Below are 17719 nucleotides of genomic sequence, written 5' to 3'. Positions count from 1 at the left end.
TCTAGCCACGCAGGCTCCGCGGCGCCGCCGCCGTTGTTCCCTGGTTGCTCATAGCTTCCGAGTAAAAGCCGCTGTGAATGGCTTGAATGAAACATGTGTGGGTTTAGTGTGTGGTAAAACCACCAGGGGATCCCTTCTCTCCACAAACCAGAAGCTCTGTTAGAAGGAGGACGACTGGGAGGAGGCCTGGAGCGAAGCGTGCGCAGTGGCTGAGCGGCTGGGAGAGGCTGAGCCACCTCCCCTGGCGACCACGCACCGCTCCACCCGCCTGCGGCGGTTCCAGGCACCATGCTCTCCGCGCCGGGGCTGTGATGGTGGTGGCAGTGAATAGCTCCTACACCCACAGCACTGTGCACAAACCAGCAGCGCCCTCTCCTCCCTCTCCCTCCACCCCATGCCTACTCCGCCTGGGCACTATACTTGTCAACTTTGAGCTGAAGGAACAGCAACTTTGACAGCAGCCGCGGGTTTCGAATCTGGCTTCTCCTTGGCAACAGAAGCCTCGAAAGTGGCCTGAGTTAAACCAGACAAGAGTTTCCTCTGACCAGGAGCATTGGCTGTTTGAAACGGGTTCCCTGCCAGCTGGGAGTGGGATTGTGACAGCCAGTCCCCTGGTGGAGGGGACTTGTTTTCCTTTCTCTCAAGAGACCTCGACTAGCGACTGGATAAAGTTGTACCAAAAGGATGTAAATAGCAAAGCAACTGTTACCAAGAAGGCAGCCACCACCCAAAGGCAGGGAGGAACGCGGGGCTTCCTCCAGGCTGTGCCCAGTCCAGTCGCAACATTAGGAAACAATAGGGTGGTGTTTGCAACTTTTCAAGGTCAGTCTGGTTGGATCTGCTATTTTCCCTCTGAACCTTCCGGTGATCAGAGCTTGGGTTACATTTGACTGCGAAATGCACAGGACGCCAAACGTGGAAAGACTGTAGGGGGTGTGTTGTGTCACCCCCCCCCCCCGGGTTCTGTTCCCTGCTTTCCCAGTAGTCTTCAGCTCCTCTCCACTACCCAGCGGCGAGTATGTGACATGTGTCTAACTCTCTGCACCAAGTTTGGCAGCAGGTGTCGGTGCTAAGTAAGAGCTGGGCTACTAGGTGCGCCCCCGGCGAGCCATGCCGGCCCGAGGCAAGCCTTTCTCCCATACATCGCGGCTGCTGCTTCTCCTGCTGATGAAGGTTTCTGTCTCTGCTGCCCTGAGCTTTGTCTCTGAGGCCAGGAATGGAACTTGTCTCGGGGGCAATTGTCCCCCCACTGCTCCAACGCCACAGCAGGGATGCCCGGGAACCAGGAAATTCTGCGAGAGACATTCTGCAAGTTTGTATGCCCAGGGAGAAACTGGAAGCAGAAGTGAGAGGGGCGACCTCTTGGGACCTCCCACCGGTCCGAGACAGCAAGACAGGTGTGAATGAAGAGGCTGCAGGTGCCGCAGCTGCTGGGCTCTTGGGTCGTCCAACCAAGCCACCTGCTGCCTGGAGGTGGAAAGGTGCGCAGGGTAAAGAGCCATTGGGAAATTTGGGGAGAAGGGACCCTACGGACCTCCAACTCTTCCTACAGACTTCGGAGGGGGAAGAGATGAGTCCCAGGGGCGCTGGCATTCCTCGGAGCAGCCAGGAGAAGGGTGTGAAAATGGAGCCTAAACCCAGAGATCTTTTTTTACTGGCCACAGAGAACTGGACAACTCCAGGGTTCCCACCGAAAGCCTCCAGAGGGGCACGAAGGGAGGACCATTACTCCCCCACGCAGGGCACTGCCACAAAACGGGTCTGTAGATGACTGAATCCCTGACCAAGGGGGTCCGCGACGTGGAACAGCACAAGCAGGCGCATGAGACTGAAGAACCCTTTCTACCCCCTGACCCAGGAGTCCTATGGCGCCTATGCAGTCATGTGCTTATCTGTGGTAATCTTTGGGACTGGTATCATTGGTAACTTGGCGGTGATGTGCATTGTGTGCCACAATTACTACATGAGGAGCATCTCCAATTCTCTCTTAGCAAACTTGGCCTTCTGGGACTTTCTCATCATCTTCTTCTGCCTACCCCTGGTCATCTTCCATAAGCTGACCAAGAAGTGGCTTTTGGAAAATTTCTCCTGTAAGATCGTGCCCTATATTGAGGTAATGTCTTCTAGTTACTGCCTTTATCTGTTTCCGGAATTATAGTCAAAGAACAGTGGTTGGGGGTACTACCTGGTGGGACCCCTTGCTTCTTTCTCTGAATGTCCTCTCTTTCCCTGTCACTTACATGTGCATGTGTGCATATGAAAGAAAGAAGCTTTGCTAAATCGCTCTCAAACCTCTTTGCTCCTGGCCTGTGAAAAAAAGATGGTCCTATAATGTGTACAGCAGTCACCTGGATATGGCTGTATTTCTGACTTGGCACCCATCAGAGAGCCCAGGGTTAAGTAATGGCCTCTCTCAGGGTGGTTGCCCTTATTGAAGCCTAGTAAAAGGGGTGGGAGGAAGGAGTCATTAGCATATTTACTAAAGTTCTAGTGTTTCATCGTGACTCTTCCATCTTCCCATCCCCCAGGAAGACAAATGAGTACTTCCTAAACTACCAAAGCTGCGGTTATATTTTATGTATAAGAGGAAATCAGACTCCCTGGGCTCCCTGCAGGGGCTCTACACCCTGCATACTGCCTCTCTCTTCTTGTCCCACCCAGCTTGCATCCAGAACCCTTCTTCCTTCTGCCCCCTTTCCTCTTTGGGCACATAACACCATCCAGCTCAGTCTGTCTGGCGCTGGGGGCAAATCCTCAGGGCAAGTAGGCAGGCGAGACTTCCTTTGTCTCTCCAGCCTGCCTGCATCAAGCAAGGTAAGGCCTTTGTTTACAAACTACCCAACCTGCACGGAGATCTGATCTAGGCACCAGGAGAGACAGCAGCAGGGTGAGTTTGTGACCTGACTGGAGGCAGCGGAAGCAGCCCTGGACAGGGAACTTTGAAGTTCCTCATCCCCCACCCTATACTCCCTGGGTTCCCTGCAGGGGCTCTACACCCTGCATACTGCTTCTCTCTTCTTGTCCCACCCAGTTTGCATCCAGAACCCTTCTTCCTTCTGCCCCCTTTCCTCTTTGGGCACATAACACCATCCAGCTCAGTCTGTCTGGCGCTGGGGGCAAATCCTCAGGGCAAGTAGGCAGGCGAGACTTCCTTTGGTTCACTGGCCTGCCTGCACCAAGCAAGGTAAGGCCTTTGTTTACAAACGACCCAACCTGCATGGAGATCTGATCTTGGCACCAGGAGAGCCATCGGTGGGAGAGCTAATCTGGGTACCAGGAGAGCCGTTTTTGGGCACGGAGATCTGATATTGGTACCAGGAGAGACATCACTGGAGCACCAGGGGAGCTATCACTGCAGGGTGCCATCACTGGGAAAGTACATGAGTAGGAAAGGAGACCTGACCCGGTAAAAGAAGATCCATAGGGGAGCATTCAGAGAAAGAGATGGGCAGGCGCCAATGCAAGAATTCACCCAACAATCTGAAAAACTATATGAAACCACCAGAACCCAGCGACCTCACAACAGGAGGACATGAACACCTTAATCATGAAGAAGTAGATAAAATTGACTTTATGAAAGTGATTGACGCCCTTAAAGAGCATGTAAAAAATGCCCTCATAGAAATGGATGAGAAGTATAACAGAAAGTTTGAAGAATTGAGTAAATCAGTGAATGATACCCTAGGAAACCAAGGAAAAACAATCAAACAGATAATGGAAACAGTTCAAGACTTAAAAACTGAAATGGAGGCAAAGAAGAAAACACAAACAGAAGGCCAGCTGGACAGCGAAAATCTAGGTAAACGAATAGAGACTACAGAAACAAGCATAACCAACAGAATACAAGAGATAGAAGAAAGAATCTCAGATTCTGAAGATACCATAGAGAAAATAAACACGCTGATCAAAGAAAACAGCAAGGCCAACAAATTCTCAACACAAAACATTCAGGAAATATGGGACACAATAAAAAGACCAAACCTAAGAATAATAGGAATAGAAGAAGGAGAAGAAGCGCAGCTCAATGGTCCAGAAAATATATTTAATAAAATTATAGAAGAAAACTTTCCCAACCTAAAGAAAGATATACCTATGAAGGTTCAAGAAGCATACAGAACACCGAATAGGCTGGATCAAAAAAAAATCCTCTCGCCATATAATAATCAAAACACAAAGCATACAGAATAAAGAAAGAATACTAAGAGCAGCAAAGGAAAAAGGCCAAGTTACTTATAAAGGTAAACCTATCAGACTTACACCTGACTTCTCTATGGAAACCATGAAAGCCAGAAGGTCCTGGATAGATGTACTGCAGAAACTAAGAGACCATGGATGCAAGAACAGACTACTATACCCAGCCAAGCTTTCGTTCACTATAAATGGAGAAAACAAAATTTTCCAGGATAAAAACAAATTTAAACAATACGTAGCCACAAATCCAGCCATACAGAAAGTAATAGAAGGCAAATCACTAATCAAGGAGTCCAACAATGACCACAGTAACTCAGACATCTAGAGACCCTTTACCAGCACATCTCAAAGAAGGGAAACACACAAAATCTACTACTAAAAAAAAATGACCGGAGTTAACAACCACTGGTCATTAATATCACTTAATGTCAATGGACTCAACTCTCCTATAAAAAGGCACAGACTAAGAGATTGGATACGAAAACAAGATCCAACATTCTGCTGTTTACAAGAAACACACCTCAACCACAAAGACAGGCACCTACTCAGAGTAAAGGACTGGGATAAGGCTTATCAAGTAAATGGACCTAGGAAACAAGCAGGTGTGGCCATACTAATTTCTAACAAAGTTGACTTCAAACTTAAATCAATCAGAAGAGATGGAGAGAGACATTTTCTACTCATAACAGGAACAATTCATCAGGATGAAATCTCAATCCTGAATATCTATGCCCCTAATATAAAAGCACCCTTGTACGTAAAAGAAACATTGTTAAAACTCAAGGCAGCCATCAAACCGCACACATTAATAGTAGGAGACTTTAATACTCCTCTCTCACCAATGGACAGGTCAATCAGACAGAAACCTAACAGAGAAATAAGAGAATTAATGGAGGTAATGAATCAAATGGACTTAACAGACATCTATAGAATATTCCACCCAAATAGGAAAGAATATACCTTCTTCTCTGCAGCTCATGGAACCTTCTCAAAAATCGACCACATACTCGGTAACAAAGCAAACATTCACAGTTACAAAAAAATATTAATAACCACCTGTATCTTATCAGATCACCATGGATTAAAGCTAGAATTCAGCAACAATGCTACCCCAGAAAGCCTACAAACTCATGGAAACTGAATAGTCAACTACTGAACCATACCTGGATTAAGGAAGAAATAAAGAAAGAAATTAAAGTCTTCCTTGAAGACAATGAAAATAAAGAAACAACATACTCAAACCTATGGGACACTATGAAAGCAGTCCTGAGAGGAAAGTTCATAGCACTAACTGCCCACTTAAAGAAAACAGAGAAAGCACACATTGGAGACTTAACAGCCCACCTGAAAGCTCTAGAAAAAAAAGAAGCAGACTCACCTAGAAGGGGTAGAAGACTGGAAATAATCAAACTGAGGGCTGAAATAAACAAAATAGAAACACAGAAAACAATTGATAGAATCAATAAATCAAAAAGCTGGTTCCTGGAGAAAATCAACAAGATTGATAAACCCCTATCCAAACTAATCAAACGGCAGAGAGAAAATTTGCAAATTAATAAGATCAGTAATGAAAAGGGAGACATAACCACAGACACAGAGGAAATTCAGAGAATCATTAGATCTTACTACAAAAGCCTGTATGCCACAAAACTGGAAAATGTAATAGAAATGGACACTTTTTTAGATAAATACCATATACCAAAGTTAAACCAGGACCAGGTGAACAACCTAAATAGACCTGTTAGTCGTGAAGAATTAGAAGCAGTTATCAAAAACCTCCCTTCCAAAAAAAGTCCAGGACCAGATGGTTTCAATGCAGAATTCTACCAGAACTTCCAAGAAGACCTAATACCTTTACTCCTTAAGGTATTTCACAATATAGAAACAGAAGAGTCATTGCCAAATTCCTTTTATGAAGCTACAGTAACTCTGATACCAAAACCACACAAAGACCCAACCAAGAAAGAAAATTACAGGCCAATCTCACTCATGAACATCGATGCAAAAATCCTCAACAAAATTCTGGCAAACCGAATCCAAGAACACATTAGAAAAATTATCCATTATGATCAAGTAGGCTTCATACCAGAGATGCAGGGCTGGTTTAACATACGCAAATCTATCAATGTAATCCATCATATAAATAAACTGATAGAAAAAAACATATGATCGTTTCATTAGATGCTGAAAAAGCATTTGACAACATTCAACATCCCTTTATGATAAAAGTCTTGGAGAGATTAGGGATACAAGGGTCATACCTAAATTTAATTAAAGCTATATACAGCAAGCCGACAGCTAATATCAAATTAAATGGAGAGAAACTTAAAGCCATCCCACTAAAATCAGGAACACGCCAAGGCTGTCCACTCTCTCCATACCTCTTCAATATAGTTCTCGAAGTTTTAGCAATAGCAATAAGACAACATAAGGGGATAAAGGGGATTCAAATTGGAAAGGAAGAAGTTAAACTTGCATTATTTGCAGATGATATGATAGTGTACATGAGCGACCCCAAAAACTCCACCAAAGAACTCCTACAGCTGATAAACGCCTTTAGTAATGTGGCAGGATACAAGATCAACTCCAAAAAATCAGTCGCCCTCTTATACACAAAGGATATGGAAGCAGAGAGGGAAATAAGAGAATCATCACCTTTCACGATAGCCACAAAAAGCATAAAATATCTTGGGGTAACTCTAACCAAGGAAGTGAAAGATCTATTTGACAAGAACTTTAAGGCATTGAAGAAAGAAATTGAAGAGGATACCAGAAAATGGAAGGATCTCCCTTGCTCTTGGATTGGGAGGATCAACATAGTAAAAATGGCAATTCTACCAAGGGCAATTTATAGATTCAATGCAATCCCCATTAAAATCCCATCAAAATTCTTCACAGATCTTGAAAGGACAATAATCAACTTTTTATGGAGAAACAAAAAAACCCAGGATAGCCAAAACAATCTTATATAATAAAGGAACTTCTGGAGGCATTACCATCCCTGACTTCAAACTCTATTACAGAGCTACAGTAATGAAAACAGCGTGGTACTGGCATAAAAACAGAGCAGTCGACCAATGGAGTCGTATAGAAGACCCGGATTTTAACCCACAAACCTATGAACAACTGATTTTCGATAAAGGAGCTAAAAGTATACAATGGAAGAAAGAAAGCATCTTCAACAAATGGTGCTGGCACATTTGGATGTCAACCTGTAGAAGAATGAAAATAGACCCATATCTCTCACCATGCACAAAACTCAAGTCCAAATGGATCAAAGACCTCAATATCAATCTGAACACACTGAACCTGATAGAAGAGAAAATGGGAAGTACCCTACAACATATGGGCACAGGAGATCGCTTCCTATGTATAACCCCAGCAGCACAGACATTAAGGGCAATATTGAATAAATGGGACCTCCTGAAACTGAGAAGCTTCTGTAAAGCAAAGGACACTGTCATTAAGACAAAAAGACAGCCTACTGACTGGGAGAAGATCTTCACCAACCCCGCTACAGACAAAGGTCTGATCTCCAAAATATATAAAGAACTCAAGAAACTAGACTTTAAAAGGATAATTAACCCAATTAAAAAATGGGGCACTGAACTGAACAGAGAATTCTCATCAGAAGAAGTTAAAATGGCCAAAAGATACTTAAGGTCATGCTCAACCTCCTTAGCGATCAGAGAAATGCAAATCAAAACAACTTTGAGATATCATCTTACAACTGTCAGAATGGCTAAAATCAAAAGCACCAAGGATAGCCTTTGCTGGAGAGGTTGTGGAGAAAGGGGTACCCTCATCCATTGCTGGTGGGACTGCAAACTTGTGTAACCACTTTGGAAATCAGTGTGGCGGTTTCTCAGAAAAATTGGGATCAACGTACCCCTGGACCCAGCAATACCACTCTTGGGAATATACCCAAGAGATGCCCTAGCATATGACAAAAACATTTGTCCAACTATGTTCATAGCAGCATTATTTGTAATAGCCAGAACCTGGAAGCAACCTGGATGCCCTTCAATAGAAGAATGGATGAAGAAAGTGTGGAATATATATACATTAGAGTACTACTCTGCGGTAAAAAACAATGACTTCTCGAATTTTGCATGCAAATGGATGGAAATAGAAAATACGATCCTGAGTGAGGTAACCCAGACCCAAAAAGAAGATCATGGTATGTACTCACTCATAATTGGTTTCTAGCCATGGACAGGGGCCACTGAGTCTATAATTTGTGATCCTAAAGAAGCTAAACAAGAGGGTAAACCCAAGGAAAAACATATAGATATCCTCCCAGCTATGGGAAATAGACAAGATTGATGGGGAAAAAATGGGAATCTTGGGGGGTGGGGTGGGATGGGGATGAGGGAAGATGGGGAGAGAAAAGTGTGAAGGAGAGGATGAGGGGAACTGGGGGAATCGGCGTGATTGGGGGTAAAGGAAGGTTGGATGGGGGAGCAGGGAAACTCATACCTTAGTTAAGGGAGCCACCTAAGGGTTGGCAAGAGACTTGAACCTGGAATGGCTACCAGAAGCCCAGGGCAATGTCCCCAGTTAGTTCATTGGGGCACCTGAGGACAGGGAACCTGAAATGAACCTATCCTATAATCATACTGATGAATATCTTGCATATCGCCATTGAACCTTCATCTAGCAATGGATGGAGATAGAGACAGAGACCCACACTGGAGCACCGGACTGAGCTCCCAAGGTTATAATGAGGAGCAGAAGGAGAGAGAACATGAACAAGGAAGTCAGGACCATGAGGGGTGCACCCAACCACTGAGACAGGGGGGCCGATCTATTGGGAGCTCACCAAGGCCAGCTGGACTACTACTGAAAAAAACATGGGATAAAACCGGACTCTCTTAATGTGGTGGACAATGAGAGCTGACGAGAGGCCAAGGAGAATGGCACAGGAACTTTCATCTGGCGATGGATCGAGAGAGAGACAGAGACCCAATTTGGATCAACCATCTGAGCTCTTAAGGTCCAAATGAGGAGCAAAAGGAGGGAGAACATGAGCAAGGAAATCAGGACCACGAGGGGTGCACCCACCCACTGTGACAGTGGAACTGATCTATTGGGAGCTCTCCAAGGCCAGCTGGACTGGGTCTGAATAAGCATGGGTTGAAACTGGACTCTCTGAACAAGGCGGACAATGAAGGCTGATGAGAAGCCAAGGACAATGGCACTAGGTTTCGATCCTAATACATGAACTGGCTTTGTGGGAGCTTAGCCTGTTTGGATGCTCACCTTCCTGGACCGAGAGAGAAGTGGGAGGACCTTGGTCTTCATGTAGAGCAGGGAATTTGGACTGCTCTTCAGTATCGAGAGGGAGGGGGAGTGGACTAGGGGGAGGAGAAGTGGAGTGGGGATAGGGGGAGGGGAGCGGGGGGAGGGGGCAATATGTGGGAGGAGGGGGAGGGAAATGGGAAACGGGGAGCAGTTGGAAATTTTAAGTAAAAAAGAATAAAAAAAAGGAAAAAAAAAAAAGAGGAAATCAATTTTTTTTTTACAGTTGGCTTCAAGATGTATTAGGAACCTCCCAAATTAGGTTTAGTTGGCAAAACTCTTTATCCTACTACTTCACTTAAATTCTTAAGTCTTTCTTGTTTCTCTGTGGATCCTTTAAAAATTGAGAAACTTTTAAAAACAGGTCATTCTTCTAAATGGACTTAAACAAAAATAAGACGATAGCCCTCATCCTTAGTAATCCAACATTTACCAAGTATATAAAACAAATTTACTACTATTATGTCTGTGAAGAACAGGCTATTTTTAAGGGATTTACTCTTAAGATAAGAATGTTTCTGAAGAAATCAGTAAGCTTACAAACTTTGGAAATGAAAATTGTTTGAACCAAGGAAGGTTTTACAGCTTCATGCTGAAGCTACTGTGGCAGCCGTCGCTCTGGTAGTTGGAATTTTCTCTGTAAATTGGCCTCTTTAAACACCAGCTCTTGGAACCTGCCCAAGTATTTGGCTGCCAGTTGTGGTTTTAGCCAGCTGGGCCTTGATTTTCTCCATTCAGTCTGGCCATTTCATTTCTGGAAACCCAAGAAGGGGAACTGTAAATATTGCAGGGCCTCTGATCTTTCTGGCACCAGGACCAGTTGACAGTATGTTCGGCACTGTCTCCGGCTTAAAACTCCAGGGTAAGTCAACAGAAAACAGTGTCTACTTAGAAGGTTCAAAGCCAGAGACAGTCAATAAGACCCTCTGTTATTCTGTCGGGGCTACATCAGCTGTTGCTACTTACCAGGATCCAGGGCCTCCCTTATTGCCAAGCATGGAGTGACTCCGAAATACTGTTATTTACTGGAGAGACAGTTCACTCTTTAATTTGAGAGGGCATAAGTGAGGAACATAAAAGAATATGTTCCAATTTACTATTGTCTTTTCAAAGGCAATTTTAGTTTAAGCATTCTCTGGTTTTTGTTTTTAATAATGCTAAAAGATTTAGGCAAGAAGGAGCTTTACAAAATAAAATGAAAAGTTCAACGGAAGAGGCAGCCTGCAAGCAAGAACTTTGTTAACTTGTTTCAGTGGGGACTAAAGGGTTGGGGCAGGGGTTGGTTTTATACACTGGGCATAAAAATAATAAAGAAGGCAGGAAAAAAAAGGACAAGGAAAAGAAAAAAACAATGAAAGTTACTGAAGGAAAACCACAAGTGAAAAAAGTTGTATCAAACAGAAGAAAGAATATAAAAACTTAGGTTAGTTTAAGGATAGCTATCTTTTCTAAGTAATGGTGTTTATTTTGCATTAAAATTTGTTTCTCGTGCTCGCTTCGGCAGCACATATACTAAAAAATTGGAACGATACAGAGAAGATTAGCATGGCCCCTGCGCAAGGATGACACGTAAATTCGTGAAGCGTTCCATATTTTTCACAAAACTCAAGTCCAAATGGATTAAAGACCTCAATATTAGTCTGAACACACTGAACCTGATAGAAGAAAAAGTTGGAAGTACTCTACAACATATGGGTACAGGAGATCACTTCCTACGTTTATCCCCAGCAGCACAGACATTAAGGACAACATTGAATAAATGGGACCTCCTGAAACTGAGTAGCTTCTGTAAAGCAAAGGACACTGTCACTAAGACAAAAAGGCAACCCACTGACTGGGAGAAGATCTTCACCAACCCTGCAACAGACAAAGGTCTGATCACCAAAATATATAAAGAACTCAAGAAACTAAACTTTAAAATGCTAATGAACCCAATAAAAAAATGGGGCACTGATCTGAACAGAGAATTCTCAACAGAAGAAATTCTAATGGCCAAAAGACACTTAAGGTCATGCTCAACCTCCTTAGCGATAAGGGAAATGCAAATTAAAACAACTTTGAGATACCATCTTACACCTGTCAGAATGGCTAAAATCAAAAACACCAATGATAGCCTTTGCTGGCGAGGTTGTGGAGAAAGAGGCACACTCATTCATTGCTGGTGGGAATGCAAACTTGTGCAACCACTCTGGAAATCAGTGTGGCGATTTCTCAGGAAATTTGGGATCAACCTACCCCAAGATCCAGTAATACCACTATTGGGAATATACCCAAGAGATGCCCCATCAAATGATAAAAGTATCTGTTCAACTATGTTCATAGCAGCATTGTTTGTAATAGCCAAAACCTGGAAACAACCTAGATGCCCTTCAATGGAGGAATGGATGAAGAAAGTGTGGAATATATACATATTAGAGTACTACTCAGCAGTAAAAAACAATGACTTCTCGAATTTTGCGTGCAAATGGATGGAAATAGAAAACACTATCCTGAGTGAGGTATCCCAGACCCAAAAAGAGGAACATGGGATGTACTCACTCATAATCGGTTTCTAGCCATAAATAAAAGACATTAAGCATATAATTTGTGATCCTATAGAAGTTAAATAAGAAAGTGAACCCAAAGAAAATCATATAGTCATCTGCATGGAGAGGGGGAAGTAGACAAGATTGCAGGGCAAAAACTGGGAACTTGCGGGTGAGGTGGCATGGGGCAAAGGGGAAATGGGATGAGAAACATGAGAAGGGGAGGATGGGAGGAGCTCGGGGGATTGGGATGGTTGGGATATAGGAAGGGAGGATACGGGAGCAGCGAAGTGTATATCCTATCTAGGGGAGCCATCTTAGGGTTGGCAAGAGACTTGACTCTAGAGGGGTTCACAGGTGTCCAGGGAGATGTCCCCAGCTGGTACCTTGGGCAACTGAGGAGAGGGAACCTGAAATGACCCTGTCCTATACTGATGAATGTCTTACCTATCACCTTAGAACCTTCATCTGGCGATGGATCGAGGTAGAGACAGAGACTCAATTTGGAGCAACGGTCTGAGCTCTTAAGGTCCAAATGAGGAGCAGAAGGAGGGAGAACATGAGCAAAAAATCAGGACCACGAGGGATGCACCCACCCACTGTGACAGTGGAACTGATTTATTGGGAGCCCACCAAGGCCAGCTGGTCTGGGACTGAATAAGCATGGGTTGATTCCGGACTCTCTGAGCATGGCGGACAATGAAGGCAGATGAGAAGCCAAGGACAATGGCACTAGGTTTCGATCCTAATACATGAACCGGCTTTGTGGGAGCTTAGCCTGTTTAGACGCTCACCTTCCTGGAAGTAGATAGAAGACCTTCGTCTTCCCGCAGGGCAGAGAATTTGGACTGCTCTTCAGTATCAAGAGGGAGGGGGGATGGTGTGGGGGGAGGAGAAGAGGAGTGGGGATAGGGGGAGGGAAGTGGGGGGAGGGGGCAATATTTGGGAGGAGGGGAGGGAAATGGGAAACGGGGAGCAGGTGGAAATTTTAATTAAAAAAGAAAAAAAAAAAAAAAAAAAATTTGTTTCTCACTATTTCTGAAGTTTTTATTTTGCTTTCAGTTTTTTGAAACTGGGTGTTGTGTCATGGAAGCTGGCCTTATACATACTGTGTAGTCGAGGATGTTCTTGAACTCCTGATCCTCCTGCTTCCACATCTGGAGTATGGGGATTGCAGGTGAGCTTCACCATATCCAACCGGGGCGGTTACAAACACACAGTGACACTTTATTCTGGCTTTTCAACTTACATTTCTCACTAAGACTTGTGAAAGCCTCTTGTTAGTAAAACTCTTCCTGTACTCTTTGCAGTTTTGCTTAGTTTTTTACTAATTTTTATAGACTTACCTCTTTTCCGTTGTTGAGATTTTATTTTTTTCTAGAGAAGTGAAGGCTTGCTTGAAAATATTTACTTAAAAACATGGTTTATATTACACATTTTTGTATTACATACTTTTTACTATTACAATATACATAAAAATTGACCTTTACACTACATTTCATTTCACTGAAAGAGTTTTACAATACTTTAGCATGTTTTATAAAATAATTATTGAACCATGGTATAAGTTTCCTATTTCTAATTTCTTTAATTAATTGATTGATTAATTTTTAAAACTGTTCTTTTCTCATTTACACACCTAACCCAGTTCCCACTCTCTCCCCTCTCTCCCTACTCTCCCTACCTTCTCTCCTCCCACCTCCATCCATCCCTCAAAGAGGGTAAGGCATTCCATGGGGAGTCAACAAAGTCTGACACATCATTTTGAGGCAGAACCAAGGCCCTCCCCACACTATATTTAGGCTGAGCAAAGTATCCCTCCAAAAAGAATAGACTCCAAAAATCCATTTCTAAGAATACAAGCTATAGCCCAAAACTCAACCACTGCATTTCTGCTGTTTTCAAAGAAGGGAAAAGGATTTGCTCACAGTCCCAAGTGAGATTGCTGCATACACCGACCCTGAGATGGAGCCTTTGTGTATACGGTAATGGGTGGGGAAGGGGATGAAGCTTGTTGGGCCACAATCAGTTTCAACACTTGTTTGGAATTTGAACTGTGTATGAAGATGTCACAAAGACCTCCGCTGACACCAGAGGGCACTTCTAGTGTTAGGGCAGCCATGAAGAGAAAGACAGAATTGAGTAACAGGGCCTTTGGAGTCTATAATGAACTTGTCAATGGGTAGAAACAACTTTCAGAAATGAGCATAACTTTGAGTCTAATGAACCTCTTTGGTGAGGAGCAATTTCTCGAGAGATTGCAATCCACGGCTGTCAGACACCCACACTCCATTATCTGAAGGAAACAATACTTGGTCCCTGAAGGAAGAGTTGGAGCAACCAGATGAAGAGCCACAGAATCCACTGTACTCGCATTACCCTTTCCAAATTACTTCAGATAAGCCACTGTAGGACCCAGCCACATTTTAATGATGAAGGAAGAGATTTAGCAAATGTACCTAGGCAGAGGTACCCAGACCCACAAACTCATCAGTCTAGGTTTCTGTTTGCTGGTTAAAAAAACCACTTATAAAGCAGAGTTGTATTCAAAGAATGGTTTGATTTTTTCCCTACTTCTTTGCATTCTTTGAAAATTATCCCTGCATCTATTAGATAAGGAAGCATCATAAGGCCAGTAAGCACAATTCAGTATGTGAACCTCAAAACTCTTGCTATTCATAAGTTATCATCCTATTTCTGCAATAAATTCCATTATTTGTAGGCAACACATTTTTAAAAATAATAAGCATGGCTGGGCTTAAAACTAATAAAGATGAAGGGCAATAGAAAGGAAAATGAATGTAGGGGAGAAGGTGGGGAAGAGAAATTGGATGGCTTTGGGAGTTATCTTTGTAGACACATCAGTTTAAGTTGGCCTGTCACATAGACACCAGGGAAAATAATACTCAGAGAAATAGACATACATAGTGTCTTTGTGCTGTGGAAGCTTGGGTATGGGTTGTAGAAGGAGAATAATGTAAGAGTTGCCTACCATCCTAGCTACTCAAAGATGGAGCATGTGTTTAAAGCCAGGTGATTCAGACACTGAATATGGCATGTGGAATAGCTCTTTGCTCATTATTAGATGGAGGGAAGACAGTCAGAGTCAATGTATCAGATGATCCCAGGCCATTGCCAAACAACTATTTGTTTAGATGTTAAATATGGGTTCCAAATGATGTAACTTCCCCTGTTGATTGAAGGACCACACCTTCATGCAAGGGCTAGAGGCTTCCAGTTGGTCTCAGGTCATCACGAATTTAGCTTTTTATATTGCTGGGGTACCAGATTCCTATAGAGAGATAAAAGATGACTCAAGGGAACATATCTCACCAGGAATTCTGCTCATAAATAATTTGTGATAAATCTAGAATATTTTTCTCATGAAAAGAGATGAAGCTTCCAATGGCTCTGGAAATACATGGTTTGAAGCTGTGTAAAACAAGTGATTCGTTCCTTGCCTTAGCTTGTACTCAGAACTGACAAGTAAAGAAAGGAAGGATAATTGGTTGCTGAAGATGGCATGGCCAGTAAGTGTGCAATTCTACACAGAATTTCCTAACCCCCCTCTTTCAAGTATTAGCACATTTATCACAACAAATGCTAAACTTGCTTTAATGGTGGATTAGCTATTAGGTAGTCTGATGGACTTTTAAGTGGAAACATGCAGTTTTATGAGCAATTTGAAAGTTACTAATAATATTCTCTGGGAAAATGGACTCAATCTGTGAGAATGTGTCATTTGCTTTACAGAAGCTTATCAGTTTCCGCAGGTCCCATTTATTTATTGTTACTCTCAGTGTCTGTGCTACTAGTGTTATATTTAGATAGTGGTCTCCTGTGCCCATGTATTCAAGACTACTTCCCACTTTTTCTACTAAGAGATTTGGTATGATTGGATTCATGTTGAAGTCTTTGATCCATTTGCATTTGAATTTTGTGCATGGCTTTAAATATGGATAAATTTGAATTCTTCTACATGCTTATATCCAGTTATGGCATCACCATTTATTGAAAATGCTTTCTTTTTCCATCGTATAATTTTGGCTTCTTTTTCAAAAATTAGGTGTTAATAGCTGTGTGGATTATTATCAGGTTTTTAACTGATTCCATTGATAGACCTGTCTGTTTTTATGCCAATACCAAGCTGTTTTCGCTACTGTAGCTCTTTAATAGGGCTTGATGTCATGATGGTGATGCCTCCAGAAGTTCCTTTATTGTATAGTTTTTTTTTTTTTGGTTATCCTGTTTAATTTTTTCCCATATGAAGTTGAGTGTTGCTCTTTCAAGGTCTGATAATAGTTATGATGGGATTTTGATAGGGATTGCATTGAATCAGTGATTGCTTTTGGCAGGACTTTCATTTTTGTTATGTTGATCCTTTCTATCTAAGAGCATGGAAGATCTTTCTATTTTCTGATATATTCTTCAATTTATTTCTTCAAACACTTGAAGTTCTTGTCATACAGATCTTTTACTTCTTTTGTTAGTGTTACACCAAGATATTTTATGTTATCTTCAGCTATTATAAATGGTGATGCTTTTCTGATTTCTTTCTCAGCCCATTTATCATTTGTATATTGGAAAGCTACTGATTTTTTGAGTTGATCTTGTATCCTGCCACATTACTGAAGGTGTTTATCAGCTGTAGGAGTTACCTGGTTGAATTTTTGAGGCCACCTATGTATACTATCATATCATCTGCAAATAGCAAAGGTTTGACTTCTTATTTTCCAGTTCATATCTCTTAGATCATTTGTTGTCTTATTGCTCCAGCTAGACCTTTCAGTACTATATTAAATAGTATTATAGTGGATAGCCTTGTCTTTTTCCTGATGTTAGGGGAATAACTTTGAGTTTCTCTCTATTTAGTGTGATGTTAGATCTGCTTGGTGGATATTGCTTTTATTATGTTTAGATACATGCCTTGTATCCCTGATCTCTCCTATACCTTTATCATGAAGGGATCTCATATTTTGTCAAAGGCATTTTCAACATCTAATGAGATGATAATATGTTTTTTCTTAAGTTTTTTGTATGGTTTATTGCATTGGCAGATTTTCATATGTTGAACCATCTCAGCATCTATGGGATGAAGCCAACTTTATCATGGAGCATAATATTTTGATGGGTTCTTTGATTCTGGCTGCCTGTATTTTAATGAGTATTTTTGCATCAATGATCATGAAAGATTGGTCTCTGTAATTGGAGACTGTGTATTGTTATCCCAGCCTCGCAGATCCAAATAATCACACAAAAATTATATTAATTACAACACTATTTGGCCGATGACTTAAGATTTTTCCTAGCTACCTCTTACATCTTAAATTAACCCATTTCTATTAATCTTTGTATCCCAACGAGGCTGTGGCCTACCAGTAAGTTTCTGGCATCTTTCTCCTTTGGCAGCTAAATGACATCTGTGTGACTCCAACTTCTTTCTTGCTCTATCTCTTCTTGGACTTCCTGCCTGGATTTATTCTTCCCTTCCATAGGCCAAAGAAGTTTCTTTATTAGCCAATGGTAATAGAACATATTCACAGCATATTGAGGGAAATCCCACATCAGCTCATATTCTCTCTCCTCCCACTCTTCAACTAGACTTTGGGAGCTCAGACCAGTATTCCACTATGGATCTCTGACTCTGCTTCCATCAGTTGCTGAATAAAGTTTGTATGATGACTTTTAAGATAGTCATCAAT

The 17719-nt window shown here is 42.3% G+C and overlaps 1 non-coding gene and 1 pseudogene across 1 annotated transcript; both read left to right on the top strand.

Annotated features, from left to right (window-relative positions):
- Positions 1 to 17719, top strand: part of LOC130862743 (non-receptor tyrosine-protein kinase TNK1-like) — a 255660-nt pseudogene that overhangs the window by 198543 nt on the left and 39398 nt on the right.
- LOC130863269 (U6 spliceosomal RNA) lies at positions 10981 to 11089 on the top strand. The gene has a single exon (XR_009055699.1). It is a non-coding gene; the product is annotated as a U6 spliceosomal RNA (small nuclear RNA).

The sequence above is a fragment of the Chionomys nivalis genome, chromosome 20 (assembly GCF_950005125.1).
Source record: "Chionomys nivalis chromosome 20, mChiNiv1.1, whole genome shotgun sequence".
Classification (NCBI taxonomy): Eukaryota; Metazoa; Chordata; class Mammalia; order Rodentia; family Cricetidae; genus Chionomys; species Chionomys nivalis.
The sequence above is the reverse complement of the archived record's forward strand: the minus strand, read 5'-3'. Positions and strand labels throughout refer to the sequence as shown.